This window comes from Halichoerus grypus, chromosome 10, assembly GCF_964656455.1.
Source record: "Halichoerus grypus chromosome 10, mHalGry1.hap1.1, whole genome shotgun sequence".
Taxonomy (NCBI): Eukaryota; Metazoa; Chordata; class Mammalia; order Carnivora; family Phocidae; genus Halichoerus; species Halichoerus grypus.
Genome location: NC_135721.1, coordinates 32,932,691 through 32,960,393, shown reverse-complemented (window position 1 = coordinate 32,960,393; position 27,703 = coordinate 32,932,691). Strand labels below are relative to the sequence as shown.

General features: G+C 37.2%; 1 long non-coding RNA gene across 1 annotated transcript in view; it reads left to right on the top strand.

Annotated features, from left to right (window-relative positions):
* LOC144379342 (uncharacterized) overlaps positions 1-27,703 on the top strand; it is a 447,655-nt gene that overhangs the window by 145,223 nt on the left and 274,729 nt on the right. The window lies entirely within an intron of this gene.

Sequence of the window (27,703 nt, the reverse complement as noted above, 5' to 3'; positions counted from 1 at the left end):
AAACATATGTATTTGTATTTAACTCCTATATTTGTGTCTATATTACATACATATTTTCTTAAAATTCAAAAAAGCAAGTAAAACTATCTGCAGAGTATGTTTCTCGTATTTTAATTTTTAGTGTGAAAATACCAAAATACTTAGATGTTTTAAAAATTGACTGAAGGACTAAAAATTACAGTAATCATTGAGCTTCAATGTGCTCTTTCTAGTACTGCAATGATAAGGGTTGGATGGGCAGAAAGAGGATCGATTTCTGTCCTTCAATTTGTGCTGGACCCACCGATACCCTTGTTGACCACCCGTGCAGCATTCACCCTGACAGTCTAGAGGCTGAGGTGTCTCTAGAAAACATGGCCTTTCTTGGGGTGCCTGGGTGGCTCAGTTGGTTAAGCGGCTGCCTTTGGCTCAGGTCACGATCCCAGGGTTCTGGGATTGAGCCCCACATCAGGCTCCTTGCTCAGCGGGGAGCCTGCTTCTCCCCTGCCTGCTTCTCCCCTGCCTGCCGTTTCCCCCTGCTTGTGCTTGTTCTCTGTCTCTCTGTCTCTCTGTCTCTCTCTCTGTGTCAAATAAATAAATAAAATCTTAAAAAAAAAAAGCCTTTCATTAGACTGTAAAGTTTTAGAGAAACAGATAACACCTCATTCTATATGGACACACTTTCCATATTTTTTTTAATTAATGCTTTTTGCCTATGATGATAGCTGATGCTATCATTCTGGACGTCTCCTTTTTCAATAATTAGGCATTTATGATATATTGATAAGGTACTGACCTACCAAGATATAAAGCTGAGTAAGAATGTTCCTGGCCTTCCAGGAACATCCAGAGCTCACAGGTTAGGAGACAGGTTATTCAATCCACTCATTTTCTTTTTTGTTCTTCTTCTTTTTTCAATCCACTTATTTTCTAATTAAATTTCTCATGTACCTAAAGAGTTTAGGTGCATGAGTAGTGGATACCACCATACATCATCTAAAAAATAACAGAGCTTTGAGAAAAACAAAAACACAGTAAAAATTATGCTGGGTTCTTGATCTTTGCCTTTAAGTAGTACAACATATAAGGAATTTAATGGAAGCTTAGATATAAATTAGCTGATAGATGATGTCAACCAAGGCCTGCTTGACTTCTAACATCTTTCATCTACCCCATACTCATTTCACTTCAAGAAATATGTGTATCCCTCAGAAGATTAACATTTTTAGTAACCAAAAAAATACTAATGACAATAAAAATAACAGCTAATACTTATTAAATGCTAACTCTATGTCAGACACTGTTCCATTGCTTTAGATGTATATGCTTATTGATTTATCAGTTCTGTGTGAAGTAGTTTATCAGATACTTTCATGTGTGAAGTAATTTATCAGATGCTTTACTGAAAGCACATTTTGACCTGGGTGGTTAAAGAAGATGAGAACAATGAATACCTGGGGTAAGTGCATGAAGAGACAGAACAGGGACTTCATAGCAGTACTGGGATAACAGGATGTAGGGAGAGGAGTGGGGATCCAAACATACACTGTCAATTTCACAGTTTGGCTTGAACTGTTCTGAGAGAAATAACGAACTAGTCACCCTTGGTGACCAAAAGCAACCATCTTCAAGTTGCAGCAGTAGCCACCTGATAAAGCAGTTTTTCTAGGAGCAGAGTGCAGGAGTAAAGGGTATAAAAGTCCCCTGCAGTTGATCCAGATCTTAACTGTGACTAAGTTTCTCTAAATCCAGCCCAGTGTTTTGATATATGCATTATTTGCTACCAGGAACCTTAAACCTCTGACCAGACAGTAAGGGGCTTACATAGTCTTCAAAAAAAGTCAATGATGGTTTGTCTTTTCCTCTGTCTAGGATCAGCAACATAATTTGTGGGGCCCAGGGCAAAATAAAAATGCGGGGACTCTTGTGCAAAATGCCATTAAGATCTTCAAAATGGCAACAGTAGAACTTTAAACCAAGTTTGGGACCCTGCGCAACTGCTCATGAAGCTATCCCCTATCCCTGTCCTTGACAAATTACACATTCCGCAGATGCCACAGACGGCATGTGTGTCTCAGTTGCATATGACAAAATGCTGGGTTCTGAGTGCAGGGCCACCTGTGAATTTGGGTTTGAGTGACATCAGTACCCTCCAGGAGCTATCTTCTGAGACCAGATACCACATCAATCTCTGGGACTATTGTCCATAGTAAACCTCTTTTTAATTAAGTGTATCACTTCTCTTCCAGTGTTGTGATACCCCAGGTTAATTATTTGGGAAGGTTTATCACTCTGGGGTCTGGCTTAATAGTATAATTCTCATGACAGGTAAGAATACACCAACCCAGCAAGTAGGATATAGAGAAGCATATGAATTACTGATGGCCTGAAACCTTCCACTCCCTTAAATTTTGCTGATCATTGGGTTCCCTTTTCAGAGGCAATGCAACTAGCTGCTATTAGCTGTGAGTTACAGCTCTCACTTCTTTTTTTTTTTTTTTTAAAGATTTTATTTATTTATTTGACAGAGAGAGACACAGCGAGAGAGGGAACACAAGCAGGGGGAGTGGGAGAGGGAGAGAAGCAGGCTTCCCGCGGAGCAGGGAGCCCGATGCGGGGCTCGATCCCAGGACCCTGGGATCATGACCTGAGCCGAAGGCAGACGCTTAACGACTGAGCCACCCAGGTGCCCCTACAGCTCTCACTTCTTAATTTGGATGGCTGCTTGCCAGGTGACCTCTGCAGTAGTAAAAAAATTTCTGTTGACTTCAGAGCTAATTTAAAGTAAAAGTATACTTGGGCTTTTAATCAGACCCAGAGACTGGGAAGTGTGGTGACTGGAACATAAAGAAGCATACTCCATATCAAAAATTCCCTCGTAGGGACACATTCTGTGTCCAGTTTATTTAAAATGGCTACTTGAGTGAGTCTTATTTTCCACTGACTTTGTTTAACTCTGGCAAGGTACAAAATGTCAAGGGCCTAATTGCAATTCAGTGGCCTGCATTGCATAACTTCCCTAATTGTTTAATTGGTATTCCTCTTACTTCTCAACTAGAGCTTCTCAAGCACCATGTTTTATAAGAACTTGCTTTCTTAATATAATAGAATGTTAGAAATGAGTTACTTTTATTTCTGTTCTATCCAAGAAACATCTATAGAACTGGTTTTCCATAAAAGTGCTCTGGGAAGGGCGCCTGGGTGGCTCAGTCGTTAAGCGTCTGCCTTCGGCTCAGGTCATGATCCCAGGGTCCTGGGATCGAGTCCCACATCGGGCTCCCTGCTCGGCAGGAAGCCTGCTTCTCCCTCTCCCATTCCCCCTGCTTGTGTTCCTGCTCTCGCTATCTCTCTCTCTGTCAAATAAATAAATAAAATCTTAAAAAAAAAAAAAAAAAAAGTGCTCTGGGAAGTGTTGGGCTACCAAAATGAGTAGATCCTAATTCCTCTTACCATTCAAAAAGCTGGTAATACAGTGAGGGAGAAAGAATAAAATCCAGACAAAAATATGAGAAAGGGGCTGCTCTGTTGGGAATTAAATGTTACAGGAACACAGAGGGAAGACTGATGATTTAATTAATTCAGCAATATTAAGATCCTACTGTATGTCTTCCACTTTACTAAGCGTAGAAGATAAAGCAAGCAAAGAAGGTATATACGGTCCCATTCCCACTAGGGAGAATAAGAGCAAACAAATAGTTCTTCCTGGAGGAATGAGAAGCCTTCATGCAGGAGACAAGAGTTGAACTAGGTCTTCATGCTTAAATACTCTCTTACTGGGCCAGCATGGGACAGGAAAAAGGGAACGAAGGAGAGTGCTCTCTGTATTCAGGTAGCTATGTTTTAGTGAGTTGTGGTAATTCCTTTCTATGGGGTCATTGATTTCCAATGCCTTGGGTCTTTCTCAGTTTTAGCGCACACAATAACTATATTCCAGTCCAATTTCCCTTTGTTTCATGGGGGGCTTAATTCTTTATTGTGTGATTAGTGATCCATCGACAGCCAGCCAGTGTCCGTGGTCTTTGCAGGTGAGTGCATGCTGGGCTAAGTGTGGGGATAGCATAGACGTGGGGACATAAGGAGTGTCTCCTCTGTCCTGGAATAAGTTCTCCCTGTGTACGACTAACAGGCCCATTGGTGTCTGCCGGAATCTTTCCTGCTGCCAGAGAGATACTAAATATGTAGCCTCAGCAGCATAGATCAAGTAGATGAACTTTTAGGGAAATGAGAGATTTTACATTTGTAATGTCAGCAAAGGAAAGTAGGAGGTATAAAGTTCCTTCTTGTCATTAGTGTCACGTTTCCAGTAGACTTCAGTAATGTGACTGAATATCCCAGGGAGATTTGGAATCTTGCTAGCTATTAGATTTTACATTTTAATGATAACTTCTTTGAACTGGCTTATCCAGCAACAATGCCTGTAGGATGGGAGCACAAAGGACCACAAGGGGGATCAATATGACTATTGTGGTGAAGGTATGTATTCCTAATTTTCCAAAGGATTCAAAGTTACTTGAAGCATTTCAGTATTCTCTTAGCCACAAAACAAGTGTTCTGTTTTGGAGGTGAGAAGTTGAGAAGGCCATAGCTCTGATTTCATTTACTAAAAAAACACAGGACCTAGAATTAGATCTGTGTTCAAATTTCAGCTCTATCACCAATTAGCTGTGTTCACTTAGGCAAGATCCTTACCTTCTCTGGGCCTCAGCTTTTTGTTCTAAAATGGAGCTAATACCTGCCCAGTGGGTGCTATATAATAACTAAAAGATATTGGGGATATAATGATAAAACATTTTATTAACTTAATAGTGCTGTACAAATTCTTTATTTTTTTTTATTTGCACAGTCCTTTGAGCTGTCATGTGCAACTCATATTTGGTCAAGAGATTTTAATTCTGCATATGAAAGGAAGGTGAATGGGCTAAGTGCTAGGGAATCTAAGATCTAGTTGTCTCTGCTACTTTGGGCAAGTCATTCATTCACTTATGTACTCATCCATTCATTGGCTGTCTCATTTTGTAAACCATGTGATATGCTTTGCCTAGGTCATTTGGTCTTTTGATGCTTCAGTTTTCAAATCTATAAAAGGATATTAATATTAGCAGCTCAGTTGCTCTACAAACATTTTAAGAAGATCAAATTAAGTACTGGGGACCTACCAAAGGGATGACCCTAACCTCAAACAATAATAGTAACATTAGTTCATAGAATTGAAATGAAGTTGAGATTGTTAGTGGCATTCAGAGAACACTGAAAGACTGGAAGAGAAAGGGAGAAGATTAGTCTCCAGGAGAGAGCAGGGTTCCCAGGAGTGGCCTACTTGGGGCTCTAGGACATTCTGTGTCAGAGAAGGGAAGGAGATGTTTGAGCACTCTCCTGAGTGTGGGCAGGATACCAGAAATTGAAAAGAGGTGCCAGCCCCAGTATGGTGGACAGCCATGCTTGAGTCCTGGAAAGCATTTCATCTGTCAGGTGAGGGAAAAGAAATGTACATTTTCAGATTTGCACTGCAAGGACAGGTAAGTGACTTCTCCTGGCTATTCAGTTTCAGTATTGAGCCAGGCATCTGCTAAGTAATACCACTGAGAAGTTCTAGGTAGCCTAAGTCATGGGTGGGCTGATGAATTAGTACCACGGCAGTATAAAAAATGGCAGCTGGTTCTGATATATCCACTTAAAGCCAAAGGAGAAAATCAGATAGGACTAAAATTGCATCATTCTAGCAAAAGAGGGCTGAGCCTTGGAATAATGATATCGTTAATCTTCACCCTGATTCAACTCATCCCCAACCTATTAATTAAAGTGTTTACAAAACAGTAAACAAAATATGAAAGAAAAAGGAAACATATTATCTTTTCTTTTTTCCAGTTAGGGGTCAACTAAGGGTAGAAAATTTTTTAAAAACAGGCTTTTAAAGGTTTTTTCCAACTCCCTAACCCTTCCCAGTCTTTCTCTTATTCTCCCGCTGCCCCCACACATCTACAGAGTCTCCCACTTCTTCCTCAGCCCTCACATTCTACTAAAGCTGATGCTGGGCCAAGTAAGAGCTATCTTCACCCATCCTTGATACGGAGTTGGAATGAGAAGGAGGAATCAGACAGAACCAACCTTTACTGTGAGAGTCAGGGGCTAGAATAGGTTAACATAATTTACTTAGGTCATTTAAAAAAAATGGCAGTGTTATAGTTGCCCCTGATCCTATCCATGAGGTGGCTGACAGGAACTGTACCTTATTTAATAGCTCTGATTTATTATGATCCCCCTTGAAAATCGGATGACTAGTTTGGGACAGCCATGATCTTCACTGATTCTGTTGGCTTTCTGCCTCTTGGGATTGCCCATCAGAGTGTTTTTCTGAGGAGGTTATTTTGTCCTCTTCCCCTGTTCCAATGTACTCTCTCCACTTGTGCTGATATGGTATGGTCGTGCACACCACAATTGTTTGGAGCCCTGGGAAATAGAATTATCAGAAAAGTGCCAAAAATCTTAGCATTTATCTGTACTTTACTCTGATTTCTTTTTTTTTTTTTGTATTTTCAAGATTATTTAATTACATTGTTTCATTTATTTATTCATATTCAATATTAACAAACATATTGGGTTTAGATTACTGTTACCAGAGAATAATGTTCATCTTTTTTTTTAACTTTTTTTAAAAAATTTTTTTTATTGTTATGTTAATCCCCATACATTACATCATTAGTTTTAGATATAGTGTTCCATGATTCATTGTTTGTGCATAACACCCAGTGCTCCATGCAGAACGTGCCCTCCTCAATACCCATCACCAGGCTAACCCATCCTCCCACCCCCCTCCCCTCTAGAACCCTCAGTTTGTTTTTCAGAGTCCATCGTCTCTCATGGTTCTTCTCCCCCTCCGATTTCCCCCCCTTCGTTCTTCCCCTCCTGCTTTCTAAAGTTTCTAGGCTAAGAGGACACTTAGCCTGTGTCATCATATAGTCCTTCTTATTCCTCGGATGAAGTTAGGTATGAGGGATTCATATTATATGTACAATTTCAAGTTGTGAAGATCTTTATCTTTCCAAAGCTCTATTTTGCCTCTCCCCAGTTCTAGTGCCAAAACTTGGTCCTTCTTGTCGTTCTTGCCCTTGTTATCTACGAAGGAGCAGACCCAGTCAGCAGTGGTACCACTAAGCAGAGGCTCTTCGGTAATGTTTTCGTGTTAGAATAAGATAATTAGATTTGGCTGGCAGGTAAAAGATCCAGAGCTAAGTATTGGCCTTTTCTTTGTCTCTACCCAATTTTCTTGTGACTGAAGAACTTATTTTACAAATCAAATAAGAACACTTCTGGGGAAATTAATCTTTGTATGATTCTTTCAGGCCTGGTAATCTGATACTTAAGCATAATGTTAAATTGCCATGATCTAGCATGTCCTTCCTCTTTAATACTTTAATCATACAGGTGATACAAAGATAGGTCCTGGCCATAAATAGTGCACAGAAGACAATGCTAATATATAATGACAAAGCACAAAGGAAAATCAAACCCAACATTTAGTAACAAATCAGAGTTCATCATAATAACACACATAAATATTTTACTTTAACTATGTCCCTCATTGAGGATGTTTGGCTTTTAGATATTCGTCATTAAAGAGGCCTTGTGTTTCTTATTCCTTCTATTTTAGGTTAAAATATTTTCACATCATTCTTCTTCCAAGGGTAATGATTTCTCTAAATTGACAACACCTCTTGAACATCTACGTTTCCTTCCAATCCTTTTATGAAAAGTTGCAGCTAGCTTTTAGTTATATTAATGTGTCATATTATAGAGCTCTGAGATACAGGAATAAGAAAAATGACAGAGGCCTGAGGAAAGAGGACAAATCTTTCCAATAGTTGAACTTTATATAGTATCTGATTTTTTGAAAATCAGCCATACAAAAATTCAAATGCATATTTTTTTGCCTTTAGAATTTCAGAAAAACTCAGCTAATTTCTTGTCCAAGATGAGGAACAAACAGCCATTGCTTTTGTTTTGTTTTTGCTTTTGAAATTTATGATACAAAGTGAAATCCTAAATCACCAACCTAAATTTAAAATGCAAAACTATAAAACTCCTAGGAGATAACATAGGAGAAAACCTAGATGGCCTTGGGTATGGGGATGGCTTTTTAGATACAACACCAAAGGTTGGATCCATGAAAGAAATAATGGATAAGCTGGACTTCATTCAAATTTAAAAATGTCCTATGAAAGACAGTGTCAAAAGAATGAGAAGACAAACCACAGACTAGGAGAAAATATTTGTAAAAGATCCATCTCATAAAGGATTGTTGTCTAAAATATACAAAGAACTCTTAAACTCAACATTAAGAAAGGAAACAACCTGATTAAAAAATGGGCCAAAGACCTTAATGGACTTTTTACCAAAGAAGATAGGCAGATGGCAAATAAGCACATCTGCATGTTATCTGGGAAACAGAAGTTGAAACAATGAGATACCACTACACATCTATTACAATGTCCAAATCCAGAATACTATCAACACCAAACGTTGGCAGGGATGTGGAGCAATAGGAACTTTCATTCACTGCTGGTGGGAATGTAAAATGTTTAGAAGACACTTTGGCAGTTTCCTACGAAATTAAACGTACTCTTACCATATGATCCAGAAAATGGTATGGCAGTTCTTCAGAAGTTAAAAATAGGATTAGGGTATGATTCAGTAATTCCACTTTCAGGTATATATCCAAAAGAATTTAAAACTGAATCTCAAAGAGGTATTTGTACATGCATGTTCATAGCAGCATTATTCATAATAGCCCACAGGTGTAAGCAACCCAAGTGTTTATCAACTGATAAATGAATAAGCAAAATATTCTGTATACATATAATAGAATATTATTCAGCCTTAAAAAGGAAGGAAATTCTGCCACATGCTACAATATGAATGAACTGAGGACGTTATATTAGCTAAAATAAGCCAGGTTCAAAAAACCCAAAAGCTGTATGATTCCAATTAAATGAGGCCTATAGGGTAGTTAAATTCATAGAAACAGAAAATAGAATGGTGGTTGTCAGGAGCTGGGAAGATGGGCTAATGGGGTTTTACTGTTTAAAGAATACAGAGTTTCAGTTTTGCAAGATGAAGAAGTCCCAGAAATCGGTTGCACAACAATGTGAATATACTTAACTCTACCGAGCTGTATACTTAAAATGGTGAAGGTGGTGAATTCTATGTTACATGTATTTTGCCATAATTAAAAGTTTAAAAAAAAGTGAGGAAGAGGTCCTAAAACTACTATATCCTCAAGTTTTAAGTTTAAAAATTTTTTAAAATTCAAGTACCATTTTTCTGTGTTTCTATGGATTCACTCAACAAATGTTGATCAATTGTTGTATAACAAATTGGGCTATTCCTTGCACTTTATTTCATGTCTTCCTCACACCAGTCCTGTGAGATAGATATAATTAGTTACATTGTTTTCTGAAAAAATGAGACACAAAAGAGAGACTTGCCTAAAGTCAGAATGTCACTTGACAGCAGATCTTCAGGAATGGCCAGTAGAACTTATCTTGTATGTCAGCTCTGATGGATCAGTAGGGGCCTCCTGAAGTACTGTGTTGAGAAGAATTTGAAGCCACATCTGTATTCAGCTGCCATGATCCACATATGTCAAGAGAAAGGAAGGGAGAGGCAGTTGAAGCATTTACAATTCTTCACCCCATCCAGGTCTGAATTCCTTTCATTATGTATCAGCTGAATTTGACACTGCAGGAAGCATCAGGGAACAGTGTTAAAGTCAGCATAGATAAGTTGGACTGCTGATTTTCAGAAAGTTGCAAAAAGTGAAATATTCAAATCTATAAGAAAAGCTAGGCCAGACATTTACTCCGACAAGCCAACAACAACTGCTATACTCTTTCTGGATGATTGTGAAGGGGTCGGTTTTCTTCTGAAGAGAAAGTAAGTTATGGAAATAGGCACCACTTGCTTCAGTTTGTTTTCACATGTATGTATAAAAAGATGGTTTTTTATTCATCTGAAAGCAAAATTGAGTAAGTGTGTATTTTAAGCTGATAGTTCAACATAGTTGTCAGTAATTCAGATATTCATCAAGTTGCCTCTGTAATGTGTTTTCACACATGGCTTAGCTCCTGATTCACATATTTTCACTCTAGGCAATATATTTTTTTATCACCTCTGTGAAGAAATATGTATCTTTGAATTTCATTTGAATAGCTATTAAAAAAAAATTAAATTCACCTAGAAAATGCCCTCTTTGTCTCCAAGTACCATTTGAAAATTTCCCAGCTTTGGAAAACCTGTATTCTAGATTATTGCAGAATTGAATGGAACATGTGCATCAAATATTCCCAACAAAGGTATTAGATAGGTCTGCCTAAAGCTTTGAAATGTAGCTACAATAAAATAATCACTCTCTTTAAAAAGTGATGCAACTGGGTCAATCTTGTGCTGACACTTTCTTGGAAGGTATAAAATTCAAGACTCTCAAGCGCCGTAGATTTGATGAAATCAGTAGACGTGATAGTGTTGGAAGATATTTGTAATAATTAATTAAGTGAAAAATAATGTAACAGATAATTATGATATAATAGTTTTAATAATATTATACATACATGTGTTTGTAAAGTGTAGGAAAATATTTAAGAAACACAGACACACGCACAGTCTAGGATATATACAAAAACTACTTCCAGAGAGGCGGGACAGGCAGGGAGGAATGAAGCAAGGGTTGAGTATTTTATTACATACTTTGATTGTTGGAATTTTTAAATACCCATTTATCAATGTTGTGACTTTTGAAACTTAAAAAAAAATGATTATTTGTGGAATGCTGTACATATTCTGGCATTCTTTTGCAAGTGAACAATGTAGTGTAGAGACAGTATATTTTGGTTGACACTAATTCTTCAAATCTCTGAGTCATCTAGTCTAGAGTAGTGTTTTCCAAACTCTGAATCCAAATCTGTTAGTGGATTAAATCAATATAATGGATTGCTTCTGCTTCCTTCATCTCTTTTGACGTTTTTTCTGTTGGGTTGTTTGTCTTTTTCTTATGATTTGTGGAATCCCTAGAATTCAGCATATTAGTCTTTTTGGCGATTTATATGTTATTTTGTTTTAAAGTTCGTCCAGTTTGTTGCATGGATTTTCACTTTCATTATAGTGTCTTTTAATGAGCAGTACTCCTTATTTTAATGTAATGAATGTATATATGTTTTTTCATGGTATATATTATTAGTGTTATTTTTTAATCCAGTTTAATCAATCTGTCCTCACCAACCATATATTTCCTTTAATGACTTATAACTGATTTTTATTTTTTTCTTTGAGTCCTAATTCATTTGAAATTTGTTTATGATGTGATATAAAATCTTATTATGTTACTTCCATATGGAAAACTTACTGTCTCAGCACCATTTATTGAGAACACTATGTTTTCCCAATTGATTTGCAGTGTTAATTATGTTGTAAATAAATTATATTATAACTTCTATATGGATGGGTCTGATTTTGAGCTCTTAATTTTGTTCTGTTATTTATCTCTCCTTATGCCAGTTCCCCAATGGCTTTTTGTTTTTTGTTATGCCTATAGAATAGTATCCCCAATCTCTTGTTTTTCTTCAGGAGAGTTCAGAATTCTTCAGAGAATTCAGAATCAGAATTCTTTGGTGATGTTTTTTTCTTGTAAATTTTTTAAAAATCAGCTTGTCAAAGAATGCTGTGAGGTTTTATGGAATTTTATGTGAATTTATGGATGCCTTTGGAAAAAAACCCTAAAATCTTTATATTTAGTATTCCTACCCAAGAATAAGGTATATTACTCTATTTAAGTTTTCATGATGTCTTTGTATCAGAATCCTCTTGTTCAGCATTTCACATCTTTCAAGTTCTACGTGTTCCTCTTGCCATTGCTCTGGTGACCAGTTTGCATAGGTTTCAGCTGGCTTAATACAGGTTCCTCCATACTTTCTTGGATTTGTGAAGTGGGTTTCTCCTTTCTTGCCCATTGAACACACTAGCATGCATACATGTGCACCCAGGAAGTGTGGGAAAATATGAAGTAACACTGGTAGAATCACCCTGGACCAATGAAAAGCAAGAGCTAAAGGATAAATGCTTCCTTCTTCCATTCCCCTGTCCAGCTTGACAACATAGTATTTCTATCAGGTAGGGCTGGACCTGAAAACCAGAACCTTTGCTGCTTGGAGGGGGATGACTTGATTTGGAATTGGGTGCAAAAAACACACACGAAGTGACAAGGTCAGCAAAAGTACCACACTTTGTGGAGGAGGAGTAGAAAAGACTGCCACTTTGGTAGCCTTAGATTGCAGTCCTTTGTGGGAACCCTAAGTGTGGCAGACTTGCCAGAAATCAAATAGAAGAAATCCTGAAAATGGAAGAGACGGAGATGGACCACACAAGTTTTTCACATATCCCTCACTGCTTTGGGTGCTACACACACAGCTGAAATATGAGAGTCCAAATTCTCCACACTGGATGACTGGAAACCTGTATGCACATGTAGGGGAGATCCCAATAAGCCAGCAGAAAGGAAAAGCCAGGTCAAATTTGAAAACTGCCTGAACTTTGAATATGTTTTACGCCCCACACATAATTTAACCAGCCAAGCCTTGGAGCCTTACTGGATCAAAGTTTTTGAGCACAACCTCACAGCAATTATTAACTGACCGCTATGTTAAAAGGACACATGGGTGACCTTTAGGAAGTTAGTCTAAAAAAATAAAAACAAGAATTTTTAAAAAAAATGTTGAGAGTCCTCAGCAAACACATGCCAAGAGTATGACAGATTCTGTAGATTATGTCCAGGCATGTTAAATAAATTAAAAAAATAAAACAGCAATAAAAACCCTCAGGGGAAAAATAAAAATCCAGAGCAGCTGCAATATATTGTCTAAATGTACAGTTTTAACAACAGCAAGAGCAAAAGCAAAATGTAAAACGTGTAAGGAAACAGGAAAGTGTGACATAATCAGGAAAGTAATGAGACAATAGAAACTGACTTTGAGTGTGCTGAGATGTTGGATTTATTATAGAAAAGTTTCAAAGTAGCTATTTTAAATATATGCAAAGAATTAGAGAAAGCCTTGTTTGTAGAATTTAAAGAGAACATAATTAAGAATTACTCAACGAAAAATGAATCTCAATAAAGGAATAGAAACTAAAAAAAGGGAGGAGGATCCTAGAGTTTTAAAGTACAATCCCCAAGTAAAAAAGATCACGATATGGACTCAGTAGCAAATATGAAATGGTAGACTAAATCAATGAGCTTGAGGATTTATCAATAGAAATTATATACTGTGAAGAACAGGAAGAAAACAAATTGAAGAAGAATGAAAGAACCTCAGAGACCTATGGAACAACATCAAAAATGGCAAAATACGTGAGAAGGGGAAAACACGTAAAGAGAGGAAAACCAGAAAGGAGTAGGTAGCCTTTGGGGTTGACTTGTCATGTTGTTGCATCTATCAGTTCTTTTTTTTTTTTTTTTTTAATTTTTTAGGAATATTCCATTGTAAAGATGTATCACAGTTTGTTTAAGCAATCTCCAGTTGATGAACACTTGGGTTATTTCAAGTTTTTGACATTTCTATATCTAGCTGCTATAAACATTTAGGAACTTGTGACTTCTTTATATATTTTTGATACAGATCTTTCATAAAATATATGTTTTCCAACTGTATTCTCCCAGCGTGTGGCTTTTCTTTTTAACAGTGTTTTGTAAAGTGTACAGGTCTGTAAATTTGATGAAGTGTGATTTGTTGATCTTTTCCCCATATAGTTTGTAGTTTCTGTGTTTTATTTAAGAAATCTTTGCCTTTCCCAAGATCACTTAGGTCTTCTACTAAGTTTTACAGTGTTAGCTCTCACATTTAGGTCTGATGCATTTTTAATTACTTTTCTGGGTTGTGTTTTGCCTATACGTATGTGGTGGTCCTTTCTCTGGCTTTGAGTCATTTTTTCACAAACATGAGCTGATCAGTACTCCACTGAGGGCTTGAAAAGAACACTGAAGATCTCCTGAGCTTTTCTGGTTAGCTCATTTCTGTCTGATACTTTATCATATGGATCCTAGCTGCCTTGGCCTCCACAAATTCTCTAGTCTGTTCCTTCAACTCAGGGAAACTGCCAAGTTCTGTTTGGCTTCCCCCTCTTTATGCTACAGTCTACAGACTTCTTCTAGGCAGTCAGTTGGGGCAATCTTAGGGCACACCTCATTTGTTTTCCTTTTCTCAGGGATCATAGTCCTGTGCTGTTTATTGTCCAGTGCCTGAGAACTGTTATTTCCAGTATTTTCCCCAGTGTTTTCAGTTGTTTAAAATGGAAGGATAAATCCAATAAAATGTGAAGTTCCCAAGTAAAGTTCTTATACTTAAAATCTCAAAAGTCTTAGAAATTAGGGCCCAACAAATATAAATGAGACAAGTATAAGAAAATACAATGTTCAGGGTGCCTGGGTGGCGCAGCCAGTTAAGCGTCTGCTCTTGGTTTCCACTCAGGTAGTGATCTGAGGGTAATGAGATCGTTCAGCGCAGTCTGCTCAAGACTCTCTCTCCCTCTCCCTCTGCTTCTCCCCCCACCAATTCTCACTCTCTTTCTCTATCTCTATCTCTCTCTCAAATAAATAAATCTTTAAAAAAAAAAAGAAAATAGAATGTTAATGGAACTTATTTATTGTAACTAAAATTGGATTTCAGAAAAGAGAGTAGATGAGAACTGTTTAAAGAAAGTTTCATAGAATCTCTTGAATTTTAAGGCTAATGATGACTTGTTTAGTAGATACGAGTGTTTAAAGTTTTCAGCAAAGAACTTGAACGTAGGCACAATGGGAAGCATGCATGAAAGATCTGAGCACCAGTAGAATGAGCTAGAAGAAAAGTTTAGCTACAGTGGGGTCAGATAATATCAAATCTTTGTGCATTCTCTTGTGGCATTGACAGAGAAGGGACACTTGTTTTTATCGAGTATCTTAACTGTATTCATCTGCAGTGGTGTGGTGGTGAAGACAGAGATTCAAAATAATGGAGACAGATTAGGAGGTGTCTGCTGCAGTCAGGTATTTGTTAGTGTGTCGCTGCGTAACAAAGCTTAAGAGAAAGAAAGCGAAGTTGAGACATCTTGAAAGGTTGAAACAAGAGGCTCTGGTGACTGATTCTATGTAATGGTAGAAGAAAAGTGATTGAACTAATGCGCACATAAGGCATGTTGGGGAGAAGGCATTGTATTTGGAACATGCCTCTTTAGCTTTATTTTTATAGTTCACCAAAATAGCCTTGTTAGAGTAAACTGGAAAAACCATGGCACCATGTTCAGACCCAATCATATTATAACGTATGCTACTTATGATTGTAACATATTATATATAAACATATATAAAATGTATTATGATATATGCAATTAATGATTCCATTTTCCTATTCACGGCCTTTTTTGTTTATTGTATGTAGTATAGCTGAGAAAGGTGTCCTGTTTCTACAACAGAAAATTGTAAAAAAAGATTTATCCAGACTACCAGGGAGGAGGGCTGTGAAAACATAAAGAACCCTAAACCAAGGCTGGATGTTTCCTGCAAATCTCAGTCCTGCTTGGGGTTAACGCGGAGTCATGAGAACCACTGGCAACTGGAATGGGTGTTTGATTTCTGAGGAGAGTGCCACAGGGAGACATAGTGGGATGGTGTTCTTCTCAATGAATATTAAAGCTAATGGAAATATGACTTGTATTTGGTTTGCACACCACATGCAAGAAGAAAGGATAAAGAGAAAGGAAGTAGGTTGAGATGGTTTTAGCAGTTAGGTCTGTTTTTAAGTGCTAACGACATTGCTCTTTTTGGAAAAATCAGGCTTGGTGTCTGAGTGCCGAGCTGCAAAGCTAAGGCAGGCTTTCTGCCCCTTTTATATATAATGATATCTTTGTCCATGTTCACTTCGGATCTGAATTTTCCTTTCCTTGACATCTTATTAATTCATTCTTCTGGGGAGTCTTTCAAAGTAGAAAACTCATCCTGAGGAAAAAAAAAATCAAGCCAAGTCTAATTGACTAAACTTTCCTAGTGCTCAGTGCTGAGAAGCAAACCTTTCAAGTTTTTGCCAATTGGCAGGAGTTTTAATGACGGGCTTCCAGGATCAAAGCAAACCTTTTAACTTCTTTTAACAGTAAATTCAGTGGTGACTATTGACATGTAAAGCATTCTCCGTGGCAGAAACAGAAATCTGAGATTAGTTGACTCTTACCACATATCCTATATGGAGGACAGCTCAGCATGCTCCCCATTAACACAACAATAAAACAACAGACCCCAAAAGAGAAGAGAGCCCATTTAATTGTTTGGCTAGGAAATGTTGAGGAATAAGTACTTACAAATCTCACAGTTGGTATAGGATTATAATGACATATTCGTTGAAACACCAATAATTAAAAAGGAGCTACTGTGGAAATGAAACAAGCCTATAATAAATGCATTTTCTTCTAAAAGGCAGTATTCCCTTTTGATTTCAAGAGAGGCGACCTCAAATAAGAGTAAAGGGTGTGGGAGCAGAAGGCAAAGGATCTGTTGTCTAGCCCCTACTTTGTCAGTCAAGTGTTGTGTCTTTAGTCAAATCCTTTATCCTGTCTAGTTCTCAGGTTCTTGATTTGTCAAATATGGCTGCAGATACCTTCTAGCTGTAAAAATGAAAGCTCTGCTTGTAGGCTTCTAGGTTTCTATCATAGTGAGAAATGAGGTGAAAACATGTAATCCTGTATGACGGGGTTTGAGTGTTGGGAGGTATAGAACATGTGTTTTGGGCTTTCATCCCCAGAGATACCGACAAGATAAGTTTGGAATAAGGTACATTAATCAGTATTTTAAGCAAGTACCCAAGATGAGATGTTGACCCTTAAAAGGCATCTTAGCCACAGGTTTTTAGACCACATTCCTCTTTCTCCTATGTTGAGTCTACCTAGATAGATCCCTTCCTGTCATCTTAAGATTGCAGTTGAATTCCCAAAGCTGAGACAATGGGTACCACATTCCAAAGAGAGACTATGGAGCTTGATGCATCTCTTTCACACTCTCTAGGAGTGGGAGAATCCTACATGCCTCAGTTCCCCTCTCTCCCACTACCTATGTAAGCAGAAGGCTAGGAATTTGAGCATCTTTGGATACCAGACTGTGAGGACAGGAAGGGAAGATGAATAGTGGGCTCTTCAAGCCTGTTTAAGTTGTGTTAGTTTCCTACCACTGCCGTAACATATTACCACAAACTTAGTGGCTTAAAACAACACAGATTTATTATCTTACAGTTCTACAGTTCAGAAGTCTGAAATGGGCCTCACTGGCTAAGATTAAGGTGTCAGCAGGACTGCATTCCTTTCTGGAGGCTTTAGGAGAGAATCCATTTCCTTGCCTGTATTACAGCTACTATGGGCTGCCCACATTCCATGGTTCATGGGCCCCTTCCTCATCTTCAAAGCCAATAGCATGGGTTGAGACTCTCTCACATCATAACACTCTGACTTTGACTCTTCTGCCTCCCTCTGCTTTCACAGATCCTTGTGATTGCAGATAATCCAGGATAATCTCCCAATTTTAAGGTCAGCTGATTAGCAACCTTAATTGCATCTGCAGCCTTCATTCTCCTTTGCCATGTAATGTAACATAGTCGCAGGTTCTTGGGATTGGGTTGTGTACATCTTTGGAAGAGGCATGATACTGCCTACCACACAAACCAAAAGAAGAGGGCTCTAAAAGAATCACTTTTCAAGACTGGGGAGTCTGTGAAAGGGGAGACTGGCACTTCCACTCTGGTTATAGATAGACTTAATCTATCAAGTCTATCCAAGCAATGGAAAATAGATTAAGTGGGGGGGACACAGATGTATGAGTTTCCCATGGTCCAAGGGAAACTCACATCAAGGGGTGTGAGCCATAATTTTGGTACTCTGCTCAAGGGTATTTTGCGTAAGGATAAAGCAGGATGTGTAACTGAGGTATAATGTTCAGGAATGGAATAAGAAGATATCAAGCCAGAGTATATCTCCCACATGAGGGGCCTGAGCCGTGCGAGGCCCTACCCATGATACTTCTCATAGAACTCAAACATGATCCCATTAGTATTTGTATGCCTGCCACACAACGTACCACCCCAAAGACTATAGTAGAGACAGTTAAATAGGGACAGAGGGCTACCATTTTCCTTTCTTTCTCTCAATTTCTAACACTATTGAGGACAAAACACATTCAGGGAAAAGCAGGAAGAATAAAATGCAGACCAACCCCTCTTCCCACTTTAAGTCTTAGACTGTGGCCTGAGTAGTGATGAGATGGAAGTGAGGAGATTTAAATTAAATGAGAGATTATGGTTTTAATCTAGACTAGATTGAGAATTTTCTGTCTGATAATGACCATAGAGCTATGCATTTCACCCAAGGTGCTGTTAAAGTATCACTTTCAAAAAGGTAAAATCATAACTCTATGCAAATTTAGAATGTGAAAGTTTTTATCTAACTTATTAATGAAGGAACCAGTAAGTTTTAACTGATTCAAAGAACATTTTAGAAGCTAGTGTGTTTATAGCAGGATAAGATTGCTGGGTTAGATACAAAACTGATAAATGTCTAACAGAGCCATTAGGAGCCCTGGTTATAACAAAGCCATTAAAGTTATATGTTTTATTAGAGAGGAATTATTTACCTTGCTCATATACAAAAAAACTACACATTTACAAGTAACTTTATTGTTTCTTGGAACTTAAATCAGGTATAAACAGTGAAATGAACAAAGATCATATTCTTAGATAATACCCGAGTGGTTTTTGCCTCTGTACAACATTGAAGGGATATACTGTCTACCTTTTTGCCTAATTTTTAAGTTTTAGATAATTTTTCTGGCAATATTTTTAAGAATGGGAGATGAGTCAGATGTTGTTTGAAAGCAATGAGAGGGGGAAGAATTAGTTTTTACCTCACTGAGTTCAAGTGTGATTAACAAAAATACAGCGAAGATTTAAGATTATGAAGTGATGACAAAATAAATCATAGTTTAAGGCTGCATTTCCTGAAATGTGACAAATGTGTTCTTGTGTAAAATAAATATCTATGATATATGGGATAGTGTTTCTGTCTTGCTGACTCCCAAGAGTGGCTTTGTGCCAGGTTATATCAAACTGAGTCAAATTAGTAACCTAACCTGAAATCTTCCCTAATCATTACTACTTGTTTCCTGATGAGATCTACTCCCTTCCAGGAATAGCTCATATAAATAAAGTGCAAAACTCTCAGTTTTCAGCCATTAGCTCACTTAAAAATGTCTTGTGGGTATCTTTTGACATTTTGAATTCTGCTTCTACCAACTAGACATAGTTTAGATAAGTGGTTTATTTTTCTTTACTGGACTCCAGATAATAGTTCTTTCAGTTTGATTAGATCTTTTCAGAATCACTAGGTTACCTAATTTCTGATTTCACTGTGGACCGTGAGATGTGATGTTATTAGAACATTTAAATAGGACAAAAAGTAAATTTTCTGCCACTAACATCTGTCCGGCCTCTCTAATGATAGTGGAAAATAATTTAAAAATAAATTTAGCAATGATAGAATACAACTCTTGTGTTCTGTCATGTAAGTTGTCAACATTGTTACAAACTTATTTTAAATTATGTTCTCTCAGGTGAAATTAGGCTACAAAGATCTTATTGTTTAATTTATCCTTCAGCTTGAAGACAGACTCATTGGTGTCCCCGGATCAAACAATGATTTCTACTTTAAGTTGGTTCAAAATCAAATGATTCCTCAGTCTGATTTGTGAATATCTTCTGATAAAATAAATTATATGAATAATGATATTGGAATTCATGCTTTTTTGAGTAGAACTGAAGAAAACAAACCAATAATAAAGTCACTTTTTACCTACTGTTTAATCACCATTTGATGTGGACCAGGGCCTCGTGTGATTTAACACCATGGGAAGCTAGTTCATCAGTATGACTATTGTAAATATTCTTATTAATTATTTACTTAGCAAATAGCTGTTGGTTAACTGTAACCAGAGGTTAGCATTTAGATAAAAATGAAATTATAGATACCCCTAGTAAATATACTGGGGCTGAACCGTTGTGTTTATCTCACTATATATCTCGTGAAGCAAAATAAAGGATGGGCAGAATGCAATCATGATTGGAATTTTGCTATTACTCCCATTGATAGGATTTTGGTCTTGTTTACAAAATAAGCTCAACAATCCTTTCTAGCTAAAGCCTTGATGCTGAGACTCTGTAAATCACCAGGAGAAAGGTGAGCTCGGACTCTCAAAAATGGAGAATGGTCAGTGATGTCTCACTCCTTTACTTCCAATAGCCTTGTGTTTCTATCTCACGTTGACTCCTGTTCTCCTTTGGTTTCTCCAACTATTGTAATCCTTTTGTTCTTCACTTTCCAGCTAAGACACTCGGGATTTACCATCTCAGTTGTCTAATTGCCTGTTCTCTCAACCTCCTTGTCCCCTTTCAGTATTAGTGCATGGAGAACCCAACTTTGTTTCAGTCCAACTCTCCGTATTCTGGAGTCACATGGAGGGCTTGCCGAATAGAGTGCTGGGCCCTACTCGCAGAGTCTCTCATTGAGTAGGTCTGCGGTGGGGCCAGAAAATTTCCATTTCTGTCAAGTTCAGGTGCTTGTTGACGCTACTCCAGGGACCACACTTTGAGGGCCACTGCTCTCAAGTGCTGCTTGATACAGCGTTGCTATAATACAAATCCTGAGTCATTCTGTGTGTCCGAAGAAGGTTCCTGTAACTATTTTAGTCAATCAAGACAATTAGTGGAGTGATACCAGTATCACTGATGATATCCAGTGATACCAGTGGCATAAGACATCCCTTGTTTTTGTTCCCATCCTCAACAACAAAAATTCGGCATCCATCCATGGTTAAGAATGTCTTTGAGGGGGCTCATGATCCAGCATCATACTCCAAGGGACCCAGGATAAGTCTCGCTGATCTGTGCACTGGGTCATAGGAAGTTAAACCTCAGCCCTTGCTGTGGACCTTGCAGTGGCCAATGTACTGGCTTCAGCCCCTCTTGGCCAAGATCCCTCTTGGCCCTGGAGACAATGACTTAGAAAATAAAAGCCTTTGTGGTAGTCTAGATTTCCAGACAAGTTCCAGCACTCTGCTCTGTAAGAGCAAAAAAAAAAAAAAAAAAAAAAAATTGGAAATATTGGAGTGGTCAGTTATTAGAACTGAAGGAGGTGGTTATGACTTCAAATATGAAGATGGCAACACAAAATTTTAAGGAACATGAAAGATCAAGGACACAAGACGACACCAAAGGATCACAGTTATCTTCTGCTAACCAAACCCAAATACATGGAGATCTCTGATTTAACAGATAAAGGATTCAAAAGAACTGTTTTAAGGAAACTCAACGAGCCACAAGAAAACAAAGAAGGAGAAGTAAATGAAATTAGGAAAATAATACACAACCAAATGAGAAATTTAACAAAGAGAAATAATAAGAAAGAATCAAACAAATTCTGGAGCTAGGGAATGCAATGAATGAAATGAAAAAAATGCAATAGATAGCATCAACAGCAGACTGGATTGCAGAACAGAGTTTCAGTGAGATTAAAAGTAAGAACTTTGAAATTATCCAGTTAGGGGAGAACAAAGAAAAAAGAGTGAATTAAGGCCTGTGTAGTTTTTGGGATGCCATCAAAAGGATCAGTTTGTGAATCAGTTAAGTTCCAGAAAGGGAACAGCGAGAGAGGGGATGAGAAAGCATTTTGAAAGAAATGACTGAGAACTTCTTAAATCTGGGGGAGTGATCTGGATATCCAAATTCATGAAGTTTAGGTCACTAAACAAACTCATCTTAAAGAGATCCTTTCCATGACACATTATAACAAAATTGTCAAAACTCAGATACAAAGAATCTTAAAATCAGGAGTATAAAAGCTTATAACTTACCAGAGAACCCGGGTAAAACAATGAAATATCTGACAGAGATAGACAAATCATGTATGATCTCACTTATATATGGAATCCTACAAAGCTGAACTAATTGGAAGAGATATTAGAATGGTGGTTGCCAGAGACTGGGGCGTGGGGAAAGTGGGGCGATGGTGGCCACAAGGTACAAACTTCCAGTTATAAGATGAATAAGTTCTTGGGATCTAGTGCATAGCATGGTGATTATGGTTAATAATACTGTATTATATACTTGAAAGTTGCTAAGAGAGTAGATCTTAAGTATTCTCACCACAAAAAAGAAATGATAATTATGTGACATGATGGAGTTGTTAGCTAAAGCTACTGTGGTAATCATTTTGCAGTAAACATGAGTATCAAATCAAAGCATTGTATACCTTAAACTTTAATGTTATGTGCCAATTATATCTCAATAAGCTGGAAAAATAAAAAGACACTGGGAGTAAGGAAAAACAAAAAAACTAAACAAACAAAACCCACAGATATCCATATTCTTACATATATCCTTCCACTGCTGGGTGCACAGACACGAACAAATATTACTGTGCCTATTGATGCCTTATACATACCTAGATTACAACTTCATGTGACCCGAAATCTGTCTCATAATTTCTGTGAATTCCAAGAAAGCTCCCTAATGATCTTCTCAATGACCATTTAAAAACTTTACTGTTTAAAACTTTGGCTTAGTATGAGATGATCTGGCTCCTGGCGTGAATAGTCCATCAAGTAGGAATTTGCCTAACTTTAAGACGGTCACCTACTAAAATATTAATTGTATCCTCCCTGCTTCTTGCTTTCTTCTATTTTTGTGGAGGAGTTGTTTTTTTGTGGCTCATTCCATCACTTGTTTTTCAGTTCTAAAACTTTTCATTAATCGAGGATGCATTCTTAACCTCTTACTCTCCATAGCATATTTCTCCTCAGCATAAAAATATGATGATGCAGGTCTCTCTCCTCTTTATAAAACAGAAACCAAAACCCTCTTATGAAACTCCTAAGAAATTGGATAGCCAATTCATTCCATATGCAAAGGAATGAATTTGGACCCTTACCTCCCACCATTTTTAAAAAATTAACTCAAAATGGACCAAAGACTTGAATGTAAGACCTAAAATGATAAAACTTTTAGAAGAAAACATAAGTATAAATCTTTATGACATTGGATTAGGCAATGATTTCTTATGTATGACACCAAAAGCCAAAGCAACAAAAGAAGGAATCAATTAATTGGTCTTTATCTAAATTAAAAACATTTGTGCTACAAATGACACCTTTAAGAAATGAAAATTGTATGTGTGTGTGTCTGTGTGCTTCTGCACATATCTTCCCAACTCTGCATTCAGATACATGTTGGTAGCTTCAAATTGGCCATGGTGGGAATATTTAAAGAATGGAAATCAACAAACGTTAAAAATCAGGGCTGTTTTTTTCTTTTCTGGAGATGCAGATGTCAGACATTTACTGCAATGCCCAAGGACTTTATGGAAATACATTTGAATTATATTCCATAACCAGTCTCATTCTTATTCCATGCTCTGACTAGTTTTCTTCTTGTTCTCTCTTTTTGTAATGATGCTCTCCTCCAATCCATTCTCAACACTGTTTTCAGAATCATTTTTCTCTGACATGAATGTGATTATGACAACTGTTTGTTTAAAACTCCCTCAGTATCTTTTAAAGGAACCAATGTAAGTTTGCTCCTTGCTGAGTCAGATACACCAGGTAGAGTTGTCTCACAAAGGAAACTTTATTTGCAGCAAATGAGATCATGGGGAGTAACTTCCAAAGCTGTGACTCCCTGAGCAAGGATGGATAGGTTCCTTTTATTTAGGGTTAGGATGAATATTTAAAAAGGGGATCCTTGTCACCGTATGTAGAGGCAGGCATAAGGTCACTCATGCACCTTAAGGAAACATTCCTATTGCATACATTCTGTGTTACGTAAATGAAGCTTGTATTCCTCTTTGGGCTGAGATTTCAGTATTACAGTGAGGTAAAGGTAATTGTCAGTCATTCTAAAGGTCACTCCATGGTCCTTCTGCACAGGTGTGAGTTGGGGGTTTACGTGCAAACTGGTCTGGGTAGTCTCGGCTGGCTGGAGGTCCTATCAGGACAGTCGCTATTGCTTGAGGGCTGGTTTCCCTTTCTAGTTGCCTGAGTTAAGAAACAAGCTGGAAAGAAGAGCTTAAGGAAAAATGTGGGACAAAGGTCAGTGAGTATAAGCAGGCGGGCAGTAAAGGTCAGGTCTTGGGTGCTAGCTGGTGTTATCTTCACATCATCTTCAAGATAAAGTTTAAACTCTGTTATTTCAGATCTCTTCCTGTCCTTGAAGTTTTTCCAGTTTCAAGTACTACTTGATGGCATCAGCTTCTCCCTTGCTTTTGGGCCTATGTACCTACAATCCCGTTGTCTGAAAAGTGTTTTTACCCTTTCTCTGTATGGTGTACTCATTTATTCTAAGGCTTACTAAAGTCAGAGCATTGCTTCTGGAAAGGCTTGCTATGCATCTCTCCTCCTGGGTGACACTCCCTTCTTACCCCCAAGACTGTGGATGAATTAACTGTACTTTCTCTCTCCTTTAACCTTGGCATACTTGTGTTTGGTATATTAACTTCCTTACTTCTCATTATAATCAGCTTCTTGATGGGAAGGCTGAGGTTTTATTTATTTCCTTATTCTCAGCATCGAGTATAGTGTGGAACGTTATAGGTGACAAAAGATGATTTTGGAACGTGTTGAATTTTTAGGAGAAAATTTACTTTAAAAAGAACTTACCACATTTGGGAGAGATAACATAAATGTTTTGAAGTGTTTAAAAACTTGCCATGTTTGAATTGTATAGCATTTATTGAAAAGGGACAGAAAAGGCCAATATGAAGAACTTTAGTGGAGAATTAACAGTAAGACTACTTACATTTGAATAACTTTACATTTGAGTACTTGTATTTGTGATGGAATACTAAAGGAAAACAAATTCTAATTAAGATGACAAATCTTCATTGTCCTAAGTGCAATGAAAAATGGAGATTTTTCTTTAAATATTAACTTCACAGAAGTAAGTTAGTTATGACATCAGACCATTTGAAATTCGAGAATATTTATCCCTAAGACCATCAATTTAAAACTCCAAGGGAAGTAATAAGATAAATTAAAATTCTTTTAACAACTACAAAAATGTAATCATGGTATAACATTAAATATGTTAGAGAAAAGCTTAGGTAATATACTCACTGCTTTATCAAATCACATAATTTAGATTTAGTCTTTCTATAATATTAAATACTGCTATGTGTTATGCTAAATTCTAGGGAGTATAGAAAAGGCTTCAAGACTATTTTTACCTTGGAGTTCATGGCTTAATGGGAGAGAATAGTTCCAGCCAGAAAGAATGAAAGGTACGGTTATTGGTTATGTCAGTGTATTTTGATGATGTTGATGGTGACGATGATGGTGACATGACAACAACCGTGGGGACAATGATGATAGCTGTGCTCACTGAGTAACAATTTTGTTTCAGGCAATTTGCGAATTGAATCCTCATTGGCTCCTGTCAACAATTCTGCAGGGAAAATCTTTTTTAATCCTCCTGTTTTAGATGATAAGTCTGAGTTTCAGAGAGAAATCACGTTACGTGATTTAAGTAGTAAATAGTAGATTTATTCTTAAACGGTACATGGTAGATTTAGGTTTCCAGCAAAATCTATCCAACTTTAGAGCCCAGTATATTTTCTTAATATATCCTGGAATTTGAATCAGAAGAACAAGATGAGTTTTAGTTCTTGTCCCACTTCCTGTTAGGTTAGAGGAACTTTAGTCAGTGAACCCGTCTTCGAGTCCGCTGTCGCAGCAGTGACATGGAGATAATAGGATCTGTCTTGTGTATATCATAGCGCTTTTATAAAGGCTGAATGGGCAGAAGATCTGAAAAGCTTTTATTCATAAAATGTAAAGCCCTTTTGGGAATAATTCTTAATGTATACCGGCATACATTGTCATCATAAATAATATACAATATAATAATTTACATTTTTTCTAAAACTACACTTTTGATAAGTTCAAAGTTTCAAGGGCACACCACAAAAAAACAACAGAGCAAATGATATAAATGAGGTTATATTGTATAGAGGCTATAAACTGTAAGAAGACAAGTTTCTTTTCAGAATTGAGTTTTAGGTGCTAGTAATCTGAAATGTGATTACTAATTTTCCAGGCTCTACCTCCTAACCAGTATTCCTGAATATCTGACTCTTGTAGAAATTTTCATGCTGCTATATGTGCTACTTATTGTTAGGTGAGGACTGAAATGAATTATGTATAGCCACATCCAAGGATGAGTTTGGGGTAGAGAGAGCTTGAAATGCACGCAGTGGGGCTCTGTCCCAAAAGTCAAACAGTAATGTCAAGACCTGAAATGTTTGCCTGAGCCTTTGGCCGATATAAATGTATACTTACCTTTAGTTCTTTTTCTTTTTTTAATGTTTTTCAGTTTTATAGAGAAATAATTGACATACATCATTATATAAGTTTAAGGCATACAGCGTGATGGTTTGATTTACATATATTTTAAAATGATGGGGCGCCTGGGTGGCTCAGTCGTTGGGCATCTGCCTTCGGCTCAGGTCATGATCCCGGGGTCCTGGGATCGAGCCCCTCATCGGGCTCCCTGCTCAGCAGGAAGCCTGCTTCTCCCTCTCCCACTCCGTCTGCTTGTGTTCCCTCTCTCGCTGTGTCTCTCTCTGTCAAATAAATGAATAAAATCTTAAAAAAAAAAAAAGAAACCAATAAAATAAAATAAAATAAAATGATTACCACAATAGGTTCAACTAACATCCATCTTTTCATATAGGTACAATAAAAAGAAAGACTGAAAGAAAAAAGGAAAAAAATTCTCCTTGTGATGAGAACTCATAAGATTTACTCTCTTAATGACCTTCCTATTAGTGTTAGCTCTAGTCATAATGTCGTGCATCACATCCCTAGTGCTTATTCACCTTACGACTGTGTGTCTTTTGACCACCTTCCTCCAATTTCTCTCCATCTCTTTAGTTCTTAATATCAATATTTAATGTAATTTTTTTTTTAGGAAACTACTTTTTGGAACCCTCTCACCAAAGGAGGAAGTTCCTTAGCCATTCTTCATGACATCAGAATACATACCTGCAACTCAAAGAAAATGAGAAAATCCAATTACAACCCAAGGATTTCTTTTTTCTAATTTTAATTCTATTGTATTTAATGTACAATGTTATATTAGTTTCAGATGTACAATATAGTGATTCAACAATTCCATATATTACTCACTGCTCATCAAGATAAGTATCCTCTTATTCCCTTTCATCTATTTCTCCCATGCCCCTACCACCTCACCTCTGGTAACCATCAGTTTGTTTTCTATAGTTAAGAATTGGTTTTTTGGTTTGTCTCTATTTTTTCTTTGTTCATTTGTTTTGTTTCTTAAATCCTACATATGAGTGAAATGTATGGTATTTGTCTTTCTCTGGCTTATTTCACGTAGCATTATACTCTCTAGATGCAAATGGCAAGATTTCATTTTTTTAAATGTCTCAATAATATTCTATTTTGTATATATACCACCTCTTCTTTATTCATCTATTGATGGATATTGGGCTGCTTCCATAGTTTGGCTTTCGTAAATAATGCTGCAGTAAACATAGGGATGCATGTATCCCTTTGAATTAGTGTTTTCAGAATTTTAGGGTAAATACCCAGCAGTGGAATTACTGG